Raw genomic sequence first — 22,474 nt, 5'->3', positions numbered from 1 at the left:
CTTGCTGAGACGCTGGCCTGAACTGAAATCCAGCCGGAGACCTGCTTGCTAGGTTGCGGCCTCTGCCTGGGCTCTGGAGCCCTGAGGAGGGGCTCCTTCCTCCTGCCCAGTGTCCCACTGCTCTGCCAGTGCAGGCGTGGATGGACGGGCCGTGAGGCATTTCATGAGCTCTCTGCTCTCAGGTTTTGCTGACAGTGAGACGAGAACAATGGTGCCACATGGACCGGTGTACTTGTTCAAGCTCAAGACCGAGACGGTGCATGCTGAAACTCCAGACTGCCTTACAGCGCATAACTGAAAAGATGGGGATTGCTAACAACCTCCAGCTGGCTTAGTTCTTAGACTTCATTTCTAAAGTTTAGTCAACTTATCACAGTGATGAAGAAAACAACACCTGCACAGTCCTTAAAGAATAAACCTGGGATTTTCCATATGAAGCACTCACTGCTTTCATTTTTGCATATAGTATTATTTATAGTTTTCATTTGGTGAGCACAGATAGATACAGGGCGTTGTACTGAGGATTTGACATACTTTGTATTGTTCAATTCTTTTTATGGTCCCATAAGGTAGGCATCATTATAATCTCACTTTTGTTTGTTTACTAATGATTTATTTGAGAGAAAGAGAAACAGGGAAGGAGGGATAGAGAAAGAGAGGAAGAATGGACACACGAGGGACTCTAGCCACTGCAAACAAACTCCATATACAAGTGCTACTACCTTGTGCATCTGGCTTACATGAGTACTGGGGAATAGAACCTGGGTCCTTAGGCTTCATAAGCAAGCACCTTAATCCCTAAGCCCTCTCTCCAGTCCTTATCTTGAACCCTTGTGTATTTGACTCTATAGCTTACACATATAGCCACCATCCTATGTATGTTTATTTTTGGAGGAGGGATCTGTTCAGTCAAGCCATGACCCACAGCCTAAATGTCAGACTACAATTAAAATATTTCCTGGGGGCTGGAGAGATGGCTTTGTGGTTAAGGCACTTGCCTGAGAAGCCTAAGGATCCATGTTTAACTCTCTAGATCCCATGAAAGCCAGATGCACAAAGGTGAGGCAAGCACAGAGTTGCACATGCCCACTAGGAGGCACAAGTGTCTGGAGTTCAATTGCAGTGGCTGAGGCCCTGGAAGGCCAATGCTCTCATTCTCTCTCTCTATGCCTCTCTCTGTCTCAAAAAAAATTAAAAAAGAAAAAAGAAAATGTCCTAGCCTGGTGTTGTGGTGCATGCCTGTGGTCCTAATGCTGGGGAGGAGGGACGGGAGAATCACAAGGTGTCTCCAAGGAGAAAAGGGCTGGGGTCGTAGCTCGGCGGTACAGCGCTCTCCCAGCATGTACAGAGCCTTGAGTTCAGTCCTAGCACTGAATTTCTTTTTCCAGTTTTTTCTTCAAATTGGAATTGTTTTTGGCTTTGTTTTCTTAAATGCCAGCTACCAGCATGATGCATAATTGATGACCTGGAAGTTTCCTTGGGTAGTGCATATACCGGCTATTCTTTTTTCATGCCACAAGCCCCAAACCAGCCATGGCCCTTCATTTGCCAACCTCGCTATCAGCAGAATTACCAAACATATGTATTTAAACATATCACTATAAAGAATTTTCCCTTTTTTAAGGCAAACACCATATTGCCTGAAATGAGCCATCTCTCCACCCCGCCCCCCCCCAGCATTTTCCTTTTTAAAAAAATATTTATTTATTTGCAAGCAGAGAGAGACAGACAGACAGAGAGACAAAATGGTTGTGCCAGGGCTTCTAGCCACTGCAAACCAATTCCAGATGTATGCACCACTTTATGCATCTGGCTTTATGTGGGTACCGGGGAATTGAACCCAGTTTGTCAGGCTTTGTAGGCAAGCCCCTTAACCACTAAGCCATCTTCCCAGCCTGGAATTTTCCCTTTAATAGTTTCCTCACAGCTCCCATAAGAAAGAATCAAAACAAGGGGCTGGGGAGATAATAGAGTGATTAAAGGTGTTTGCCTGCAAAGCCTGCCAGCAGATTCAGTTCCCCAGCCACTCAGGTCAGGCCAGATGGACATTCATTTGCAGTGACAATAAACCCTGGTGTGTGCATGCACACACACACACAAATAAATTCAGACCTCATACTGCACACCTTACATTAAAGAGAGACAAGTCCTTGCTCAAGATCACATAGGTAGTGAAGACAAATCTGAGTTCAAAACCAAGCAACCTGCCCCCAGGCTGGCTCTCAGTCACTGTTTAATGTTCCTGTAACTTTGCACAGGGAATTAAGGATGCTTGTGCAACCCATGTTGCATGTACTAAGCAGCGAATGCTTCTTGCCTACTTTTATTTTTCAAAAATGAAGGGCTAGGGCTGGAGAGATGGCTTAGCGGTTAAGCGCTTGCCTGTGAAGCCTAAGGACCCCGGTTCGAGGCTCAGTTCCCCAGGTCCCACGTTAGCCAGATGCACAAGGGGGCGCACGCGTCTGGAGTTCGTTTGCAGAGGCTGGAAGCCCTGGCGCGCCCATTCTCTCTCTCTCACTCTACCTGTCTTTCTCTCTCTGTCTGTCGCTCTCAAATAAATAAATAAATAAAAATATTAAAAAAAAAATGAAGGGCTACCCCCTGACACAACCTCTGGCCTCACCTTCACTGTCCCCCTGAAGAAGATAGAGTGGATGACCTGAGTGGAAGAGGAAGGGCGCATGAATGGCCCATCTTCTTCTCTACACATTTTGTTCTGTTTCTATGGGGACAGTTGTCCCTTGGGGTGGGTGGGAGAGACCTTTGCTGGTCCCAGAATCTAGAATCTACAGGTCGAACTTTGGGGTTCAGTATGAGGAGAGTTTTGTCCACATAAGTCAGTCTCCAGGTCAGCTTAATTAGGGGGGTTAATTTGACTCTGGGTTAAACTAGAACTCAGATGGAGAACAGAGTATCTCTCACTGCACCTCCCCCAAGAGGTATTGAGGGAAAAAAAATGAGGAAATAGTAAGACATTACATGAATTAAAGAGCCTTGCTCTAACATGCCATGGACCCATCTCTGGGGAAACTATCAAGCTAAAACCGGTGGACATAACAAGCACTCTGATTACATGATCTTGTTGAACACCTGTAAAACTCCAGTCGGGTGAGATTGATTATGCCTGTGTTATTCAGAAGGAAACAATATCTTGTTCAGCTCACAAGTATTGGAGGTGGTCCACAGCCAGGCTTTGTTTTAGGATGCACAGAGAAGTCATAGGGATTGCTCAAGATTGTGTAAGTGCCCAGTGGATAACTTGGGATGTGAATGTAGGTCTGACCCCTGACATGGGCTAGGTTTTCTTTGGAGAGAAGAGAAAGTGGGACAAATAGCTGGTAATAAGCACATTTTATTTTTGCAGTTTGGATGTTTTTTTTTTTCTTGGTCTCTCTTTATTTGTATGCCCATTAAGCTGTGGATTCATGAGGAATAGGCTTCAGTAGTGCAGACTTTTTTCCATTTGTTCTCATGAAGTGTGCTTCTCTGGGTGGAGCAGGCTGGGCCTCAGGTGAGCCGAGTAGCTTTCTCTTTGGCTTCCTTTTTCTGATCATTTTTTTTCACCAGTTGCAGAAAGATGTATTAGTTCTACAATGTTTCATAGGCTCAATGGCACATTAATTCTTTTGACAAGAACTTGTCATTAATTTGTTTGCTTACAACAGTATCAGTAGCAGACCCAGCAACTTTGACTTTGAATTTTGCCACAGTGTAATTTATGGGGCACTCCCAGATTTTCTTGCACATGTGTGGTATGTGTGCTGTGTGGTGTATGTACATGTGTGAGCAGATGCATGCCCCATGCACATGCATGCAGAGGCCAGAGGAATACTTTGGGTATCCGCCTCTTATTGCTCATCTGAGTAGCTCCTTGAGGTGGGTCTTGCCTTCAACCCAAGCCACTGTCCATCAATGGACAAGTCTCTGGTTCCCCACTCCAATGGACTGGGGCCACAGACGTGTGCCACCGTGCTCAATGAGTTCTGGGGAGTCAAACTTTGCAGTCTCTGGCTCAAGAGGCTCCCACACTTAAGTGGCAAGTGCTCTTAAGTGCTGGACCATCTCCTCAACCCGTCATTTCCTTTTGAACAGTACCTATTCCCTTGATGTCTGCAATGTCATCCTTCTTGCATAGTCACATACATGTGACCAGGGGAACAAGTTCATGTTTTCTAAAAGGCTATCAGGTGCCTTTTCTCTTTCCCTTTCTGTTTCTCGTTTCTTTGGTGAGTTACTGAAGTGTGGTAGTTCTGGCTAAAAGGAAGTATTAACCACATATTGAGCCATGTTGATAGCAGTGTGAAACTTTCCACCACCCAGTGTTTGTGATACATCATCTCATTACATACCTGCATCACCCTGATAAAGTAAATGCTTATCATTAGACACACACAATGGTGTTAAATAATTTTTCAATGACCACACAGTAAGTGGCAGAGGTACACTTGTCATCCAGGACTTCTCATTCCAAACTGTTAGGTCATGAGCGGTACTGTCTGTTTTCTGTAGCTTACAGGGCATATACTCTCCAGTATGATGTCAGAGCATCTCAGAACCATTAATTTAACAAGCACCAATCAATGTGGTGGGTATGCATGGAGGACCAAGTGGGGGGAGGGCAAGGGAAACATCTATGGGAGGAAGGTTTGGGAAACAGAGTGATTAGCATTGGATAGCTTCATCCAAGCACCATGAGGAGGAATTCTCAGCTAGCTCGCAGCAGATATGCTTGAGGACAAATAAAATAAAAATAACCTAGCAAGTTTAGGAGACATAACTTCAGAATGGTATGAATGTGCATGGTAAGTGTATTAGTTACTTTCTCCTTCCTGTGGTCAAATACCTTACAACAAGCAACATAAGGGTTTATTTCAGCTCATAGTTCAAGGTCACAGTCCACCATAGCAGGGAAGGTATGTCGGCAGGATCTTGAGGCGGCTGGTCAAGCTCCTCTTTCAGTCCACAGTGAGGAAATAGAGCCAGGCGTGGTGGCACATGCCTTTAATCCCAGCACTTGGGAGGCAGAGGTAGGAGGGTCACCGTGAGTTCAAGGCCACCCTGAGACTACATAGTGAATTCCACGTCAGCCTGGGTTAGAGTGAAACCCTATCTTGAAAAAACAAAAACACAGTAAGGAAATAGAGAGCAATGAATATTTGTGTTTAGCTTGCTTTCTCCTTTTTGTTAAGCCCAGGCCCCCAGACTATGCAATGGTGCTACTCACAGTTAAGGTGGATCTTCTCATCTCAATGAGCCCAGTAGACTCCCTCCGAGGCATGCCCAGAGACTCGCCTCCCAGGCGATTACAGGTCCTGTCAAGTTATAGCAGTATAAACCAGCACAGTAAGTCAGTTTCAACAATCAAACAAAACAACAGTAGCAACAATAAAACCCATCCCTTGGGCTGGAGATATGGCTTAGCAGTTAAGGTGCTTGCTTCAGAAACCTAAGGAACTAGGTTTGATTCCCACATAAGACAGATGCGTAAGGGGGCACAAACATCTGGAGTTTGTTTGCAGTGACTAGAGGCCCTGGCATGCCCATTTCCTCTCTCTCTCTCATAAATAAATAAATATTTAGGACTGGAGAGATGGTTTAGCAGTTAAAGCACTTGCCTGTGAAGCCTAAGGACCTAGATTTAATCCTCCCAGGATTCCCATAAGCCAGATGCACAAGGTGGCACACACATCTGAAGTTAATTTACATTGTCTTGAAGCCCTGGCGTACCCATTCTCTTTCTTTCTCTCTTCCTCACAATCTCTCTCCATCTTCCTCACTCTCCCTCTAAAAATAAAATAAAATAAAAATAAATAAATAAACCCATCCCTTTTGCAATGGAGGAACTTCCCTGGTGAGGCAATGGCCTTTATCTGTGCTGATGATCCAGCATCTTGTCATGGCTTTCTGCTAATTCATGGCATGCTAGTTACTTTTGATTTTTATTTATTTATTTGGAAGAGAGAGAGATAGAGAGAGAGAGAACAGGCATGCCAGGACCTCCAGCCACTGCAAATGAACTTCAGATGCATGTGCCACTTTGTGCATCTGATGTACATGGATACTGGGGAATTGAATCTGGATCCTTAGGCTTCACAGGCAAACATCTTAACCTCTAACTCATCTCTTCAGCCCTGTATTACTTTTGTATCATTGTGACTACAGCATCTGATAGAAACAAGTTAAGGGAGAAAATATTTATTTTGGCTCCTGGGTTCAGAGAGATTAAGTCGGTCAGGGGAAGGCCTGGTGTAGCGGTTTAGTTCATGGTAGTGGGAGGCTATTCATGTCACAGTGGACAAGGAAGCAGAGAGCACAACAGAAACTAGGGGCCAGGTGCCACCTTCAAACTCCACCCATAGAAGCCAACTTCCACCAGCTAGACCCCATCTCCTAAAGGTTCCATCATAGCCTCTCACAAAAGTTCCTTTGGTTGGGGAATGAGCCTTTAACACGAGCCAGTGGAAGACATTGGGTTCAAACCACAACAACTAGTGATAATGGGGAATTATTTAATTGTTTTTTTTTCATTTAATTGTCTTAACCCACAATATCCTTATCAGTGAAATGACTGTGTGTCCTCCAGAGTCCCATCTCGCTACTGTTCTTCCTCCCCTCCCACAGGGTGCCAAAATTCATGGCATGTAGATGTTGGCCAATAAATGTTTGATGAAATGAGCTAATTAAGGTAATGATACTAGAGGAAAAGCAGATTCTTTCCATGAAGGCATGTCCTGTTTTCTACTTTCTTGGCTTCATATTTCATCTGCCCTTGCTAATGAGCTATTAAACTTGTCATTTCCTTGTTGTTACTTTTCCCTCATGAATTACTACACTTCTCTGATTTTAATTTTTTTTATGTGGTAGGGACTCAACCCAGGGCTTACACATACTGAGCTATACTCCTATCTTTTGCATTCTTTTTATATTTAGAATTTTTTATTTGTGTGTGAGAGAGAGAGGAGAGAGGGAGAGAGAAAGGGTGCACCAGGGCTTCCAGCCACTGTAAACAAATTCCAGATGTATGTGCTCCCTTGTGCATCTGGCTTACGTGAATCCTGAGGAATGAAACTGGGTTCTTTGGCTTTGCAGGCAAGTGCCTCAACTACTAAATGATCTCTCCGCCCTCTTTTGCACTTTTAATTTTTATACAATGCTTGTATTTCCTGTTACAACAGAGTTAGCTGATGGATGAGTGGAGTCTCACTTGCTCCCTAGCTAAATGAGTGTCTGAATGAAGGATGGGAAGAAAAGTGCAAGATTGTAGGACAAAGATGTAGGGGCAGCCTGCCTTAATGACATTCTCAAAGCTTTTTAGTAACTTCTTGAAAGTCGATCTTTAAAATGAAGTGTGAATAAATAGATAAATAAAATGAAGTGTGTAAAAGGAGAAGAATTTTCTAGGTTTGGCTTAAACAGGTGTGATTAAGATACAGATACAGGGCTGGAGAGATGGTTTAGTGGTTAGGGCACTTGGCTAAAAAGCCTTAGGGGGCTGGAGAGATGGCTTAGCGGTTAAGCGCTTGCCTGTGAAGCCTAAGGACCCTGGTTCGAGGCTCGGTTCCCCAGGTCCCACGTTAGCCAGATGCACAAGGGGGCGCTCGCATCTGGAGTTCGCTTGCAGAGGCTGGAAGCCCTGGCACGCCCATTCTCTCTCTCTCCCTCTATCTGTCTTTCTTTCTGTGTCTGTCGCTCTCAAATAAATAAAAAATTTTAAAATATATATATTAAAAAGCCTTAGGTCCCATGTTCACCTCTCCAGATCCCATGTAAGCTAGACACACAAAGGTGAGGGAAGCACAAGGTTGCACATACCCACTAGGTGGCGCAAGCACCTGGTGTTCGATTTCAGTGACTGAGGCCTTGATGTGCCAATTCTCTCTCTCTCTCTCTCTCTCTCTCTCAAAAAAATGATACAGATACAACAACAATTTGTTTGGTGCATCTTTGTGCTTAACACTCCTCCAGCTTGAGAAAAGATCATTTCCTTCTTAGCTTCTGAGATGAACCAGAATTTTGGAATCCAGCTGGTGCACTTCTTTGTGGCCTCAGTGTGGTAGATTCTTCTAAACAGCCTGCTTTTACTCCTCTGACAGAGCAGACCAGGCCATTTAAGAACATACATCTTCCTAGACTCCCTTAAACCTGGAGTGTTCACAATACAGGCCTGGCCAAAGAGATGTAAGTAGATGTTTCCTGCATGGGGTGCTTCGAGGAAAGCCACTGTTTTCCTAATAAAACGGGGAGAATCCATTTGGCATTGTAATTTGTCCTTTACTATTCTCCTTCTTCCTGCCTGGAATAAGGGCACTGCGCTATAAGGGCAGCAGCCCAGCTTTTGTTGTGAGGAAGAAAGTCAGACACCAACAGTGATGAAGAAAGAAAGCTCCAGGGAGCATGAGGCCTGCCATCTTTCTTAAGCAACTGCCTTAGCTGTACCTCTAGACTTCTGTTATGTGAGAAAAATTAAAGCTCTATTTAAAAATTATTTTTATTGGGGCATGGTGGTCTGGAGCCAGTAGGCCAGACCCTTGTTTCTGGGCTTCTCCCACCTCCCTGGTCTGGGTTCCCTGTGCTGGTCTGTGTGCTGGAGGTTGTGGTTGTGGCATGAAGTAGGCCAGATTTCTGTTTCCTTGTTCCTCCCAGTTCCCTAGTACTGGCAGGTCTCATTGTGCATTGCTTGGGGAGGCCTGGTTCCTATGGGAACTGTGGAATCAGGCCTTTTTGCTCTGGTATCCTGATTGGCCACTAGGTACCAATGTTCTTGTTTACCTGAGTGAGAAGATGAATGGGCCAAAGGAAAAAGAACTTGCTTCCTCCTCAATAAAATAAAGAGTTTTCTTAAAATGGGTAGACAACAACACAGAAAAAGCCAATGAAAGTCAGAAAACTGAGGGATCTCCACCAAGGATGCCTCGTCCTACAACGGAAGCCTCCAATGAAATCATAGAGAAATCAATAGAAATTCATTCCCAAAAGGAAAACACAACAACCGATGAGACCCTGATCAAAAAAATTGCTAAACTAGAAGTAAACTATAAAAGAACCAACAATTATATCAATAAAATTGAACAGAATCATCTCCTAGAGTGTTCAGCTGTTGACAATAGGCTTAACTTGATTGAAGAAAACATTGGAACCCTCCAAAGAGATATAAATAAATTGAAGGTAAGTCAAGAAATGGAAGATCTCAACAACTGCCTGATTAAGTTTAATGAAGACTTGACCAAATGCAAGAATGAACTACAGGAAACATCAAGAACAGCAGAACTTGAATTGAAATAGTACCTTAAAAATGAGATAGACACAATGAAAAAACAATACAACAGAAAACAAATCAAACAGAAATTATAAAAGCATCTCTAGAACCACTCACCAACAGAGTTACTCATGTTGAAGACAGAACCTCTGACCTGGAAGATAAGACAGAAGAAATTGATTGGGAGGCCAAAAACTTTGCTAACTTCAAAAAAAAAAAAAAAAAATCAAGTGAACAGAATATAAGGGAACTGTGGAACACCCTAAAATGATCAAACATCCAGATCATGGGTATACCAGAAGGAGGGAAAATCCAGAGTAGAGGCATAGATAACATATTCAACAAAATTATTGAAGAAAATTTTCCAAATCTCACAAAAGAGAGGCCCATCCAGATATAAGAAGCCCACAGAACACCAAACAGACAGGATCAAAGAAGAAACTCTCCAAGACACATCATAGGTAAAACTCTTAACAATGAAAAGAAAGAACGAGTGTGTTAAAAGCAGCAAGAGAGAATCAATTCTCAACATACAAAGGTAATCCCAACAGCATTACATCAGATTTCTCAGTGGCAACCCTGAAAGCCAGAAGGGTCTGGAATGGAACACTTCAAAGACTGAAAAACTATGGCTTCCAACCCAAGCTACTTTACCCAGCAGAAACCTTTCCATGAAAAAAGTCAGCTTTATGATTATATTAACACAAAAACAAACCTACAGAGAATACTTCAGGGGACATTCCACACAGAACAGCCAAACAACCAATCCCAAGAGCCAACAAGAAGAAGATCACAATAATCAAAATAGACCAGGCTCAAAACAGCACATAACACAAGAAAGCACCAAACCCCATAAAACACCTCATCATGGCAGGGATTAATTAAAACCTCACAGTAATAACCTTAAATATTAATGGTCTTAACTCACCCATCAAAAGATACAGGATGGATCAAAAAACTGGACTCTTCTATCTGCTGTCTTCAAGAAACCCACCTCACCACTAAAGATAGACACTTCCTCAGGTTGAAAGGTTGTAAAATGATATTCCAAGCAAATGGAAATAAAAAACAAGTAGGTATTGCTACATTAATATCTGACAAAATAGACTTCAAACCAAAAGTAATCAGAAAAGACAAAGAAGGTCGCCACGTTAGTGGAAGGCGAGTGGACGCTTACTCATGAAGAGAATAGTCCAACATGAGCATATCACAATCATAAATATATATGTGCCAAGTCAGGTGTGGTGGAACACACCTTTAATCCCAGCACTTGGGAGGCAGAAGTAGAAGGATCACCATGAGTTTGAGGCCAGCCAGAGACTACATCATGAATTCCAGGTCAGCCTAGGCTAGAATGAGACCCTACCTTGAAATAAATATATATGTATGCCAAACACAGGGGCACTACAGTTTATAAAACAAAATCGACTCAACAATAAAACAGAAATAAACACCAGCCACCAACACCATCATAGTCAGAGACTTCAATACTCCAATATCATCAATGGACAGATCTTCCAAGCAGAAAATCAACAGGGAAATAATAGAGCTCAACAGCATCAAAGATCAACAAGACCTAAAGAATATCTACAGAACTTTCCACCCCAACTCTACAGAAAACACATTCTTCTCAGCAACCCATTGAACCTTCTCCAAAATTGGCCATATATTAGGTGATAAAGGGTGCATTCATAAAGTCAGGAAAATTGAAATAACTTCTTGCAGCATGTCAGATCACAATGCTTTAAAGCTAGAAATTAACAAGAGACACATCAAGAATTCTACCAGCTCCTGGAGACTAAACAACACACTTTTAAACAATGAGTGGATCATGGAAGAAATCAAAAGAGAAATTGTAAAATTCCTAGAATTGAATGGTAATGAAAACACAACCTACCAAAACTTATAGGTCACAATGAAGGCAGTTATAAGGGGAAAATATAACACCACTTCATGATAAAAACACTGGAAAGAACAGGCATGTAGGGTTTATAGCTCAACACAATAAAGGTTATATATAAACCTCCTAAAGCCAAAATAATACTTAATGGGGAAAAACTCAAGGAATTCCCACTGAGATCAGGAACAAGACAGGGATGCCCCTCTCACCACTGCTCTTCAACACAGTACTAGGAGTACTAGCCCAAGCAAGAAGACAGGAGAAAGAAAGAAAAGGGATTCAAATTGGAAAGAAAGAAGTCAAGTTCACCCTATTTGCAGAATACATGATCCTATGTGTAAGTGACCTGAAAGTCTCCATCTTAAAACTTCTAAAGGTGAAAAATTCCTTCAGCAAAGTGGCAGGATACAAAAGCAATGCACAAGAAGCAGTAGCTTTTCTATATGCAAAGGACAAATATACAGACAAAGAAATCAGTGAGGCTACCCTATTATCAATAAGAACAACAACAACAACAACAAAATACCTTGGAATAAAACTAACCAAGGATGTGAAAGACCTATATGATGAAAATATAAAAACACTCAAGAAAGATAGAGGAGGACTTGAGAAGATGGAATGATCTCCCATGCTCCTGGATAGGTAGAATTAATATTTTGAAAATGGTAATTCTACCAAAAGCAATATATGGATTTAACACAATACCAATAAAAATTCTAGCATCAGATGCCCCCAAAATGGGATTGGGTTCTTGCCCTCCCTTCCAAGTGGGAGGAGAAGCCATCCCCCCCCCCCATGGCTCTCACGTGACTGCAGAGAGCTGCGCACTGCCAAGTCTCACCATCTGCCACCACATGGGCTTATGGCACTGGCTGCTGATTGGCTGACCGTGAGGGCCAAGGCCTCCTTCTGCCAGGCGGTCTGGACATGGGGGCACCTGGAGCCCAGCGGACTTGCCGGTTGGACAGTAAACATCACTCAATGACAAATCCTGACTCCAAGTGACGGAGGCACCTGTTGTGTCTTGGAACATGTCAGCGCAGAGATGGACCTTGTCGTCAGTGTGGCAGATCACTATTTTACACCGTAGGTATATCCAACAGCGTGGCCCCGAGGATGGTCTCTTCCAACAAACTATTAGTCTCCTGATTGTTACTAATCTAGGAGCTTATGTCCTTTACTTCTTCTGTGCAACACTCAGCTGTTTTATCTATGATCACTCATTAATGAAATATCCACAGTTTTTAAAGAATCAAGTCTCTCCAGAGATAATATTCACTGTCAAGTCTTTGGCATGGATCAGTATTCCCACTGTTGCCTTGTTCCTGCTGGAGTTGGGAGGGTACAGCAAACTGTATGACGACATAGGAGAGTTCCCAAATGGCTGGTTTCAGCTGGTTGATAGTGTGATGTCCTTCCTGTTTTTCATGGGCATGCTCGTCTACTGGATTCACCGAGGCCTGCACCATAGACTTGGGTATAAGCATGTACACAAGCCTCATCATATTTGGAAGATTCCCACTCCATTTGCAAGTCATGCTTTTCACCTTGTGGATGGCTTCCTTCAGAGTCTGCCTTACCACATATACCCTTTTGTCTTTCCATTACACAAGGTGGTTTACTTGGGTTTGTACGTCTTGGTAAATATCTGGACATTTTCTATCCATGATGGTGATTTTCCTGTCCCCCAGATCTTAAAGCCCCTTATTAATGGCTCAGCTCATCATAAGACCACTGCTTGTTCTTTGGCTATAACTACGGACAGTACTTTACACTGTGGGATAGAGTTGGAGGCTCATGCAAAAACCCTTCTGCCTTTGAAGGGAAGGGACCACTTAATTATGTGAAGGACATGATGGAAGAAAAGTGCAACAGCCCCAAGGAAAACAGTTATAAAAATGAAAAATTATCCAATGGAGACTTTACAAAGACTAAGTAGATTACTGTCCAATTATTCTTAAATATTTTTAATAAGGAAAAATAACCTACACACAGCCAAGTTAACATCGCAAGTGAATAGTGCCATTTGAACATCAACATCATGTGCACTGCTGAGAAATAGTCCTGAGGATAGATTGAGGGGAGGTGCTGCAAGCACCAGGATTTGGCTCTCATGGCTAAAGTGTTAGACATTGGTCCAAGGGACAGTGTCTGTCCTTCCAGCCAACAGCGCTGTAGTTCATACCATCTCCACCATTTGAAATACAGTAGAAAATAAGTTACTGGGGGTGGGGTGGGAACAAAGCTGTGTCATTTTGCTTTAATCCACCCATAGTCATTAGGAGAAAAATTCATTGTGCTTAACAATACTGAGACCTAAACACCATAACCACGAAATACTAATTTGAAGATGGCTCCTCCTCTTCCAGGGATGGTTAATTGTTCTGTGATGGTGTGATAATGACTGCTTGTAGGAGTTTGTTCAGATGGAACCAACAGTGTGAGAAAAATCTGATATATTAGTGACTGTGTCTGGGACTTAATAGAGTAATAAGATTATTATCTTCCTACACATAGGAGCCCTGTTCTCTGGGGACATTGTTAAATAGTCCATTTTAATAATAAATAACTAAGTTGGAATTTTTTAAAATACCTGCTCTGCCATAATTTAATCCAGGTGTGGGATTATTTAAAGATAATGATGGTTGCCATTTAAAGCCATTATTTAATAAGCATAAAAAATGTGAATCTGAACATTGTTACATAGGAAAATGTGATGCTCTGATAATTGGCATTACTGATTTTTAACTAAATTTATGCACTGCACTTTTGATATATCTCAAAGTTACAAATCTGACATTTTTTTGTTAATGAAAATAAGCTTTATTACATCAAGTAATAAATACATACAAAGATGCAAACAATTTTAGTCACTTTCTTCCAGATGTTTTGATCAATTTACAATAAACATAAAACTGAAATCTACACTCTTAGTATGAAAATCTTCAGGGTCCATGTTAGGTTTGGTAGATTGCTCTTCTTCGTATTTATAACTTGTGCATCTTTAAGATTGACTTCAAAGCACTCAGTCATGCAAATGCTTAAGCAAAACTCTGTTGAGCAGGATCTGCGGTGTGGCAGGTGAGCCAGCTAGGAATGAAGCGCTGTCAGTGTGCACTCAGAGTCAGACAAGCTTATGAAAAGGAGCAGACCAATTCAGGTGATGCAAATGTGTTCAAAAGAAGGTTAAAGGGAGACACTGGCTTTAGGACAGTTTGCTGTGAAGCAATGTCACATGCATCTTTAAGTCAATGCTAAAAATAATAAAATTTAAAAAAAAAACTTGGGTCATCCTAACGACTTAAAATGCAAATTTTACTGCAAAATCTTTTCCCAATCTTTGAGGGTGTAGGTATAGAGCTTAGTGAACCATGGTAGAAAAAACTAAACGGTTACCATTTTGAAAACAGAGTTTTGTCTCAGTAGGAGAGATGAACTGTAACCTCCCATCTTGTAGAAAGACAGGACCTTCAGATCTAATGAGACTAGGACCTGGCATTGCGTTCTGTCTCAGCCAGGCACTGCCGAACCAGCCCCGGGCGTGGAGGATGCCTCGTTTGAGCGGCTCCATGGCACTCTTGCTCCCTGCAAATGTGGGTTTGACCTCCTTTCCCAGTTCTTCAGTGATGGCTAGCAGCTTGGCATATTTGCTCCGAGGCACCTGGCTGTTCCCGGTTCCCTGGGTACAGCCTAACCATGGTGGCCTATAGTCACTCAGCAGCTGACGGTCCTGGGAGGATGTCGCCACGCTAGTGGAAGGCGAATGGGCGCTTCCTGCGGCGTTGAGGGCGGCGGGCATGTGCGCGGTCCAGCTCGGCTTGTAAGACATCCCCCGAGCGGCGGGCACAGACGGGCACTTCTTGTTGTTGACCGCTCGGGCCGCACCGGCAAATATGTCCGTCCCTCACCCTGACACCGCTGCAGAAATCTGACATTTTTTAATAAAGGAAATAATTGCCAAATATTTAGGTAGATCTGAAGGTTTGTTTTGAAATCTCATTCTCCTATTTCTCCCATCACTTTTTCCTACTGCCTCTTCAAAAAAATGTTAACAAGTACTTTCATAAAACAATGTTGTGTATTGTAAGATAAATGTGTTGGAAAAATGGTTTGTAAAGGTATTATATTGACTATTTATGTAAAATCAATAAAAGTTGATCATGCTTATAATCAAAAAAAGTTCCAGCATCATATTTTTCAGAGATTGAAAATAATTATCTCAAAATTCATATGGAATGGCAGAAGGCCTTGGATATCCAAATACATTCTCATAAAAAAAAAAAAATCCACCTCTGGTGGTATCACCATACTCGATCTAAAGCTATATTACAAAGCCATAGTGATAAAAAATAGCATGGAATAAACAGAATTGAAGACCCAGACCTTAGGTCAAGTAACTCCAGCTGCTTGATCTTTGACAAAGGTGCTAACAACGTAGACTGGAGAAAAGACAGCATCTTCAATAAATGGTGTTGGACAAATTGGATGACCACATGTAGAAAAATGAAATTAGATCCACTCATTTTGCCATATACAAAAATCAAGTCCAAATAGATTAAAGACCTCAATATAAGACACAAAACTCTTCAACTACTGGAAGAAAAAATAGGAAGCACTCTCCGTGATATAGGACTGGGAAAAGACATCCTGAACAAAACCCCAATAGCCAAGGAAATTAAACAAGCACTCAACCAATGGGATCTCATGAAGCTAAAAGGCGACAAACATACCATAAGCAAAGGCAACAGATTACCCACTGAATGAAAGAAAATCTTTGCCAGCCATACCACTGACCCAGTACTTTTCATCCCGGCCCCAGCTGAAACCACAGAGGAATTGGGGAAATGAGCAAGAGTGCTGCTTTTCTAGTGAGTCTGATATCAGCACAAGGACATAGACACTGATGACACTGAACACCTACCAAAGCAGAGCTCCAGAGGCTCCTGACAGCCCATCACTGAAGTCAAGTTAAAATGCTCCCAGCATGGCTCAGGGAATTTTGTGGAAGAGGGGGCAGAAAGATTGTTAGAGCCACAAATTGGGACATTTTGCAGAGACATTGCCTCTCCCCACCCCTCCTGCTAGAACGCATGACCCACAATCCACATGGAGTTGACCTGCATCCCCAATGAGGAAGGCCTCTTCAGAAAATGGGCAGGGATGAGGGAAAGGATGGCACAACATGTGTTGTTTACATACAAAATTTGTTCATATCTAATAAAAAATGTTGCTTGAATGAAAAATTATTTTTATTTATTTATGTGGAGAGAGAGAGAAAGAGAGTGAGTATGGGCATGACAGGGCCTCTTGTCAGCTACAAATGAACTCCAGATGCATGCATGCACGCACCACTTTGTGCATCTGGCTTTACGGGGGTCCTGGGAAATCAATCCCTGGCCATCAGGCTTTAACTGCTGAGCCATCTCCCATTTGACTGATCCCTATTTCATTAAGCTCTGTGACCAGTCACACGTAGTCTAGTTAAATCCTAATAGAAGCAAGTAGAAAATACATGAAAATTTTAGATTTCAAAATAACTTAACATACCTTGAAGATATTGGAAATCAAATGTGCCTACTCAGAAATAGATTTTTGGAGCTGGAGAGAAAGCTTAATGGTTAAAGTGTTTGCCTGCAAAATCAAAGGACCCAGGTTCGATTCCCCAGGACCCATGTGAGTCAAATGCACAAGGTGGCACATGTGTCTGGAATTTGTTTACAGTGGCTGAAGGCCCTGGCATGCCTATTATCTCTGTCCCTTTCTCTGCCTCTCTTCTCAAGTAAATAAAACAAGATAAAATAAAATGTAAGAAATAGATCTTTGATTTTTGAAGGCTTTGGCCCATCCAATTTTTTTCAGTATCTATCTCTCTCTCCCTATCTATCTATCTATCTATCTATCTATCTATCTATCTATCTATCTATCTATCTTTTTTGGTTTTTCGAGGTGGGTTCTCACTCTGGCCCAGGCTGACCTGGAATTCACTACGTAGTCTCAGGGTGGCCTCTAACTCATGGCGATCCTCCTACCTCTGCCTCCCAAGTGCTGGGATTAAAGGCATGCGCCACCACACCCAGCCTTAGATGTAGATTTTATTTATTTATGTGGAAGAGCATTGAGTGGCAGATACAGAGAGACAGAAAGAGAAAGAGAGAGATAGAGAGAATAGGTGCACCAAAGCCTCTAGCTACTGCAAACTAATTGCACATATGTGCCACCTTTGCATGTGGCCCATTCAATTTTGTCAGTGATTATTTGAAACTTTTTCCTTGTTATTTCTTTCTTTACTTCCTACTTCCCTCCCTTCCTCTTTTTATCCTTCCCTTCCTCTTGCTTTCCTTTCCTCTTTTCTACCCTGCTTTTTCAACTTCCTTCCTTTCTGCCTTCCTTCCTTTCGTTCAACAATTTTGTTTTGTGAGGTAGGATCTTGCTCTAGTCCAGGTTGGCCTGACTCACTACGTAGTCTCAGGCTGGCTTGGCACACCTGGAGATCCTCCTACCTCTGCCTCCAGAGTGCTGGGATTAAAGGCGTGTGCCATGCCCGGCCTGTTTAACAAATCTTATTGAGCAGCTCCTGTGTTAAAGCCACGCAGACAGTCCTTCTGCCTCAGATAATCCCAGATTTCACGTGGATTCATGAAACAATCCCAGGCAGTGGAAAGAAGCAGCAGCAACAGGTGAGCTCGCGGGGGCTTTTCTGACGTCTGCGCTAAGTCTAGAAGGATGAGGAAGAGCTCATTAGGCAAGAGCCTCGGACGGAGTGGGGGGAAGAAACAGCATGTGTGAAGCCCTGGGGCTGCCGAGGGTCCTTTGAAGGAAGTGAAAGTGGTGCCCTGTGACTGAAACGCTGAGAGTAAAGAGGTGGCACAAAATTAGACTGGCAAGACAAATGGGGGTCAGGTGATACTGAACCCTGGGGTCAGTTTAGATGACCTATTTATTGCTTTATCCTAAAAACAATGGGAAGTCCCTAAATATTCTAAACCTATAGAGGTAACAGTGTCAAATTTGAATTTAAAAAAAAAAACACCCAAATGACTTTCTAGCCAAGTAGACTAGAGTAGATGAGGGTCTCCACTTAGTGTGCATGATAGATGGTGGCCCAGGGGAGACATGGTGTCTTGGATTAAGAGGTAACAGCGCAGGTGAAGGGACGTTGTGGGTTGGGATACTATTCAGAAGGTGAAATCTATAGGATCTGGTGATGGATTAGACTCAGAGGTTGATGGGTGAATGGGAGAGTTCAAAGAGGACTTCCAGATTCTGGCTTGTAGAACCGGATGATAGCTCACTAGGGCAATGAAATGAGAAAGAAACACTGGAGGAGGCCTGAGTTCAGTGGGGACCATTAAGAGGAATTCCCAGCTGGACAGAGTGAGTGAGAAGAGCCTGGGCTGTGGGGAGAGCAGAGGCCTCGTGCTTAGTAGGGAGGCCTGAGTTGAAGACACCAAGAAACAGGTGGGATCATAGGTTATGAGTAGAAGAGGAACTAGTTGGTAGAAAATGTTCAGTGGAAGGGGGAGATAGGGGAAGGAGACAAGATAATGTCATGGGATGGGATTGTGATCAAAATACATTGTACACAGCTATAAATGCCACTAAAAATGTTTCAGAAAGATGTGGTTGGCTGGGGCCGCAGTCATCGGAAGGCCTCGCTGAAGCTGAAGGGCCCACTTCCAAGATGGGATCCGGTCCTGTCATCACTGGCCAGAGGCTCGTCATATGAGCCCATCCTTCTGGCTCCTTGGATGTCTGGTTTTCTCAGACCCAGAGCTCCCTCCGAGAGCAAGGTGAATGAAGGATGCATTGCCTTTTAAGACACTGCTATGGTTGCTACATTTGTTAGCAGTGAGTCATTAAGTCTGCTACTCATGCAAGGGAAGGAGAGCCTCCATCATTTGAAGAAGCGCTTGCAAAATAATTTGTAAATGTCCCTTAAAGCCACTATAACCATCCTAACTCCAGCGCCTAGCACAGTTCCTCATAGCTATTAGGTGTTTAATAATTGTTTGTAAAAGAATGATTATTCTTTCTCCCAGACTTGGATTTGGTAGCAATGAGACGGTGACCCCAGTGCAGTCACATCCAGCAATGATCATCCGAACTTTACACCCTTCTGCTGTGTTGGATATGGATGGGCTACTTTGAGAAGATGCTTGGCCATGCACACAAGGTCCAGACTGCTGCTCTTCTTTTAGGTACTGGCATGAGGTGGGCAAAAGAAAAAAGACAAGAGGCTCAGAGGGTCATATAAGTTGACATTTGTTAGTGAATTAGAATTAGAAACGCATGCTTACCATATGAATTACCAACATTATTTTCAAAATAATAGTTTGTGTATCTGTTTTATATATTTCTGAAGGTTGAAATCTCTTGATCAATATATTTGTGTTTGAAGTGAAGCAGAGGTGTAGGAAAATAGGTGTAGTAATTTGATTCAGGTATCCTCCATAAACTTATGTGTTATGAATCTTAGGTCTCCAGCTGGTGGCAATTTGGGAATTGAAGCCTCCTGGAGGTGATGAATTGTTGGGGACAGTCTTATGTATGTTATAGCCAGATTCCTTTTGCCAGTATTTGACACACTCTCCTGTTGCTGTTGTCCATCTGATGTTGGCCAGGAGGTGATGTCTACCCTCTGCTCATGCCATTGTTTCCCCCTGCCATCATGGAGCTTCCCCTTGAGTCTGTAAGCCAAAATAAACCCTTTCCTCCCATAGGCTGTTCTTGATCAGGTTCTTTCTGACAGCAATGGGAAGCTGACCACAATAGTAAAATTGGTACTGAGAGTGGCGTCATTACTGCTAGAAACCTGTCTGTGTGGCTTTTGGCCTTTTGGAACTGATTTGTGGGAGGAATGTAGATGAATTTGAAATCTTGGCCTAAGAGACACCTTGCAGTGCTGTAAGTATAGCTGATGGACCATTCTGGTTAGAGTTGAATGCAGGAAGAAGTGTGGACTGTGAGGTTTGGCTTATGAGGGGAAGAAAGAGCAGTGCCTAGACTGGGCTGGAAGTAGGTTGTGTGTGTGAACACAAGGATATGGCACAGGAAAAAAAAAAAAAAGGAAATCTTTGGGCCAGAGCTACTGCCTATTCGGCTGCAATTGTTTGAGATTACAATCATTGAGATTGGGCCAGCTGACCTGCATTAGGATAATTGGAAGACAGCAAACTATTTTGAAGAGGCCTGAATGCTCAAGGAGTGTCCTCTTCTTCAAAGTCTGCTTTATTCCCTCCTGGATTAACAAATTGGCACCCTACCTGGCACTATGGAGTATAACAAATGCAGGAAAGAGAAGGTCATTGAATTTGAAACATGGTTTGAATTTTTGAAAATGGCCATAGGCAGTGTGAAGCAGGCTGTTGGATTACCTGCATGGAGGCCCAATGGAGCCATGAGGATGAACTGTGGGTTGCAGTGGGGATACAATGGAGATGCTAGGACAATGGGATGGTTGCCAAGGAGAGCTGCTCCCACCAGATGAAGTTTTCTGGACCTGTGAGCAGCCCACTTGGAGGGGCAGGATTGGAACTCCAGAGACTTGTCACTGGTTAGAATTATCAGACTTGGAGATTTGCCACTGGTTTGAGTTGTCAGACTTGGAGCTACAGAGTATGATATTTTCCTGTTTATTTTAAATCTTGTATTGGTTGAATATTTCTTTGCTATTCCCAATGATATCTTTTGCAATGTGAATGTTTATTCTGGATGTTTATTATTGTTGGTTTTTTTTTTCTAGTATTATGGCTCAGTTAAAAGACTTTGGACTATGGGAATATTTGAACATTATTATGATTGATAAAAATTATGGAGACTTTTCACAGAGCTGAGCTGAGCTGGACTGAGCCTGACAGAGTTCCCCAGAAGAGGAAGACAGGAGCCTTTATAGGCAAGGGGAATTCCTGATTGGTTGGTGAATTTCGAGGGTGGATCCCTAGGCCACCCATGCAGCTGCCTGTGTAGGTATCATGCTAGATAAGCCAGTTTATGTCTAGAAGAGTGCATTGGAAGGAGTCCTACCATTCCTTTGGCTCTTGCTTTCTTTCCAGCACTTCTTCCACAGTGGACTCTGAGTCTTGGAGGGTGTGATAGAGATGTTTCAGTGCTGAGCACTCCTCTGTCACTTCTTCTCAGCACTGTGGTGCCTTTTGAGTAATCCCAGAGGTCACTGCTATCTAAAAAGAGAAGCTTCTCTAACCAAAAATGAGAGTAGCATTAATATATGAGTATTAACATTAAGAGAAATGTTTATCCAGGCAGTTTAATGAGTGTAATATATTCATTTAGCAATATAATGTAATGTAATATAATATAGCAATATAATGTAATATAGCATTTAGACACCAGCAGACGTTAACCCCTAGGGCTCATGAACTCCCTCATACGTTTTTAGTATCAGGCATGTATTCCCTCCTGTGGAGTGGGCCTCCAGTACAGTTAGAGAGCAGCTGGTTTTCCCCATAACAAACGTGCCACTATTGTACTCATTGGCTCATTTGGCCTGGCTGGCCAAACTAAAGGCTTGCAGTGTCCACTGTTGGGTTTATCCACTGATGATTTCTCTCTCTCCCATTGAACTGCATGTAGCGAAGCTTTTTTCCAGCTTTCTGTCAGCTGGTCTACAGGGAAGAGATTTTCAACTCAGTTCCAGCAAGATTTCTCAGTGACTTTGCAGCCCAAGCATGTGGAGTCTTCAGTAATAGGGTCTTACCATCTATTCCTGGTGCGAAACCAAACCTTGGCAATGGCTTGTAATGTTTTGGGGGCATCAGGGACCTCTCTGGCCAACAACTCACCCATCTCTGGCAGTGAAATAATTCTTACAAACAATCTATAGCTTCTGGGTGTGCCACTATTCAGAGACGTATGTTTCCATGTGGCTTATTCAAAACATCTTAAATTTGGATTAAACCTCCTCCCAGTGTTCCATTACTTAATCCCTTCCCCTGACCTCACTTAGGCCATTGTACCCCCAGTAATCTGTCCATCTCCTTACATATATACAATACCATTCCCTTATGCCCTCCCCTCTCCTCCCTCCCGTATGGCCCCTCTCTAGCTTACTGGCCTCTGTTACCAAGTTTTATTCCAACTCACATACAAGTCTAAACTTTTGTAGCTATGATCCACATATGAGAAAGAACATGTGGTGCTTGGCTTTCTGGGCCTGGTTTACCTCACTAAGTATAATCCTTTCCAGGTCCATCCATTTCCCTGAAAATTTCTAGTGATCCCTTTTTAAGTTCTTTCTAATCCTTTTCCTTCAAAGTTCTGAAAACTTTGTTTTATTATTATTTTTTAAGTAGTGGGATGCA

The 22,474-nt window shown here is 42.7% G+C and overlaps 2 pseudogenes; one reads left to right on the top strand and one right to left on the bottom strand.

The window, feature by feature from the left end:
* Positions 1-12,201: 12,201 nt before the first annotated feature.
* Positions 12,202-13,095, top strand: LOC123457724 (annotated as a pseudogene).
* A 1,546-nt stretch (positions 13,096-14,641) lies between these two features.
* LOC101611631 lies at positions 14,642-14,985 on the bottom strand (annotated as a pseudogene).
* Positions 14,986-22,474: the final 7,489 nt, after the last annotated feature.

This window comes from Jaculus jaculus, chromosome 1 (assembly GCF_020740685.1).
Source record: "Jaculus jaculus isolate mJacJac1 chromosome 1, mJacJac1.mat.Y.cur, whole genome shotgun sequence".
NCBI classification, from domain to species: domain Eukaryota; kingdom Metazoa; phylum Chordata; class Mammalia; order Rodentia; family Dipodidae; genus Jaculus; species Jaculus jaculus.
The sequence above is the reverse complement of the archived record's forward strand: the minus strand, read 5'-3'. Positions and strand labels throughout refer to the sequence as shown.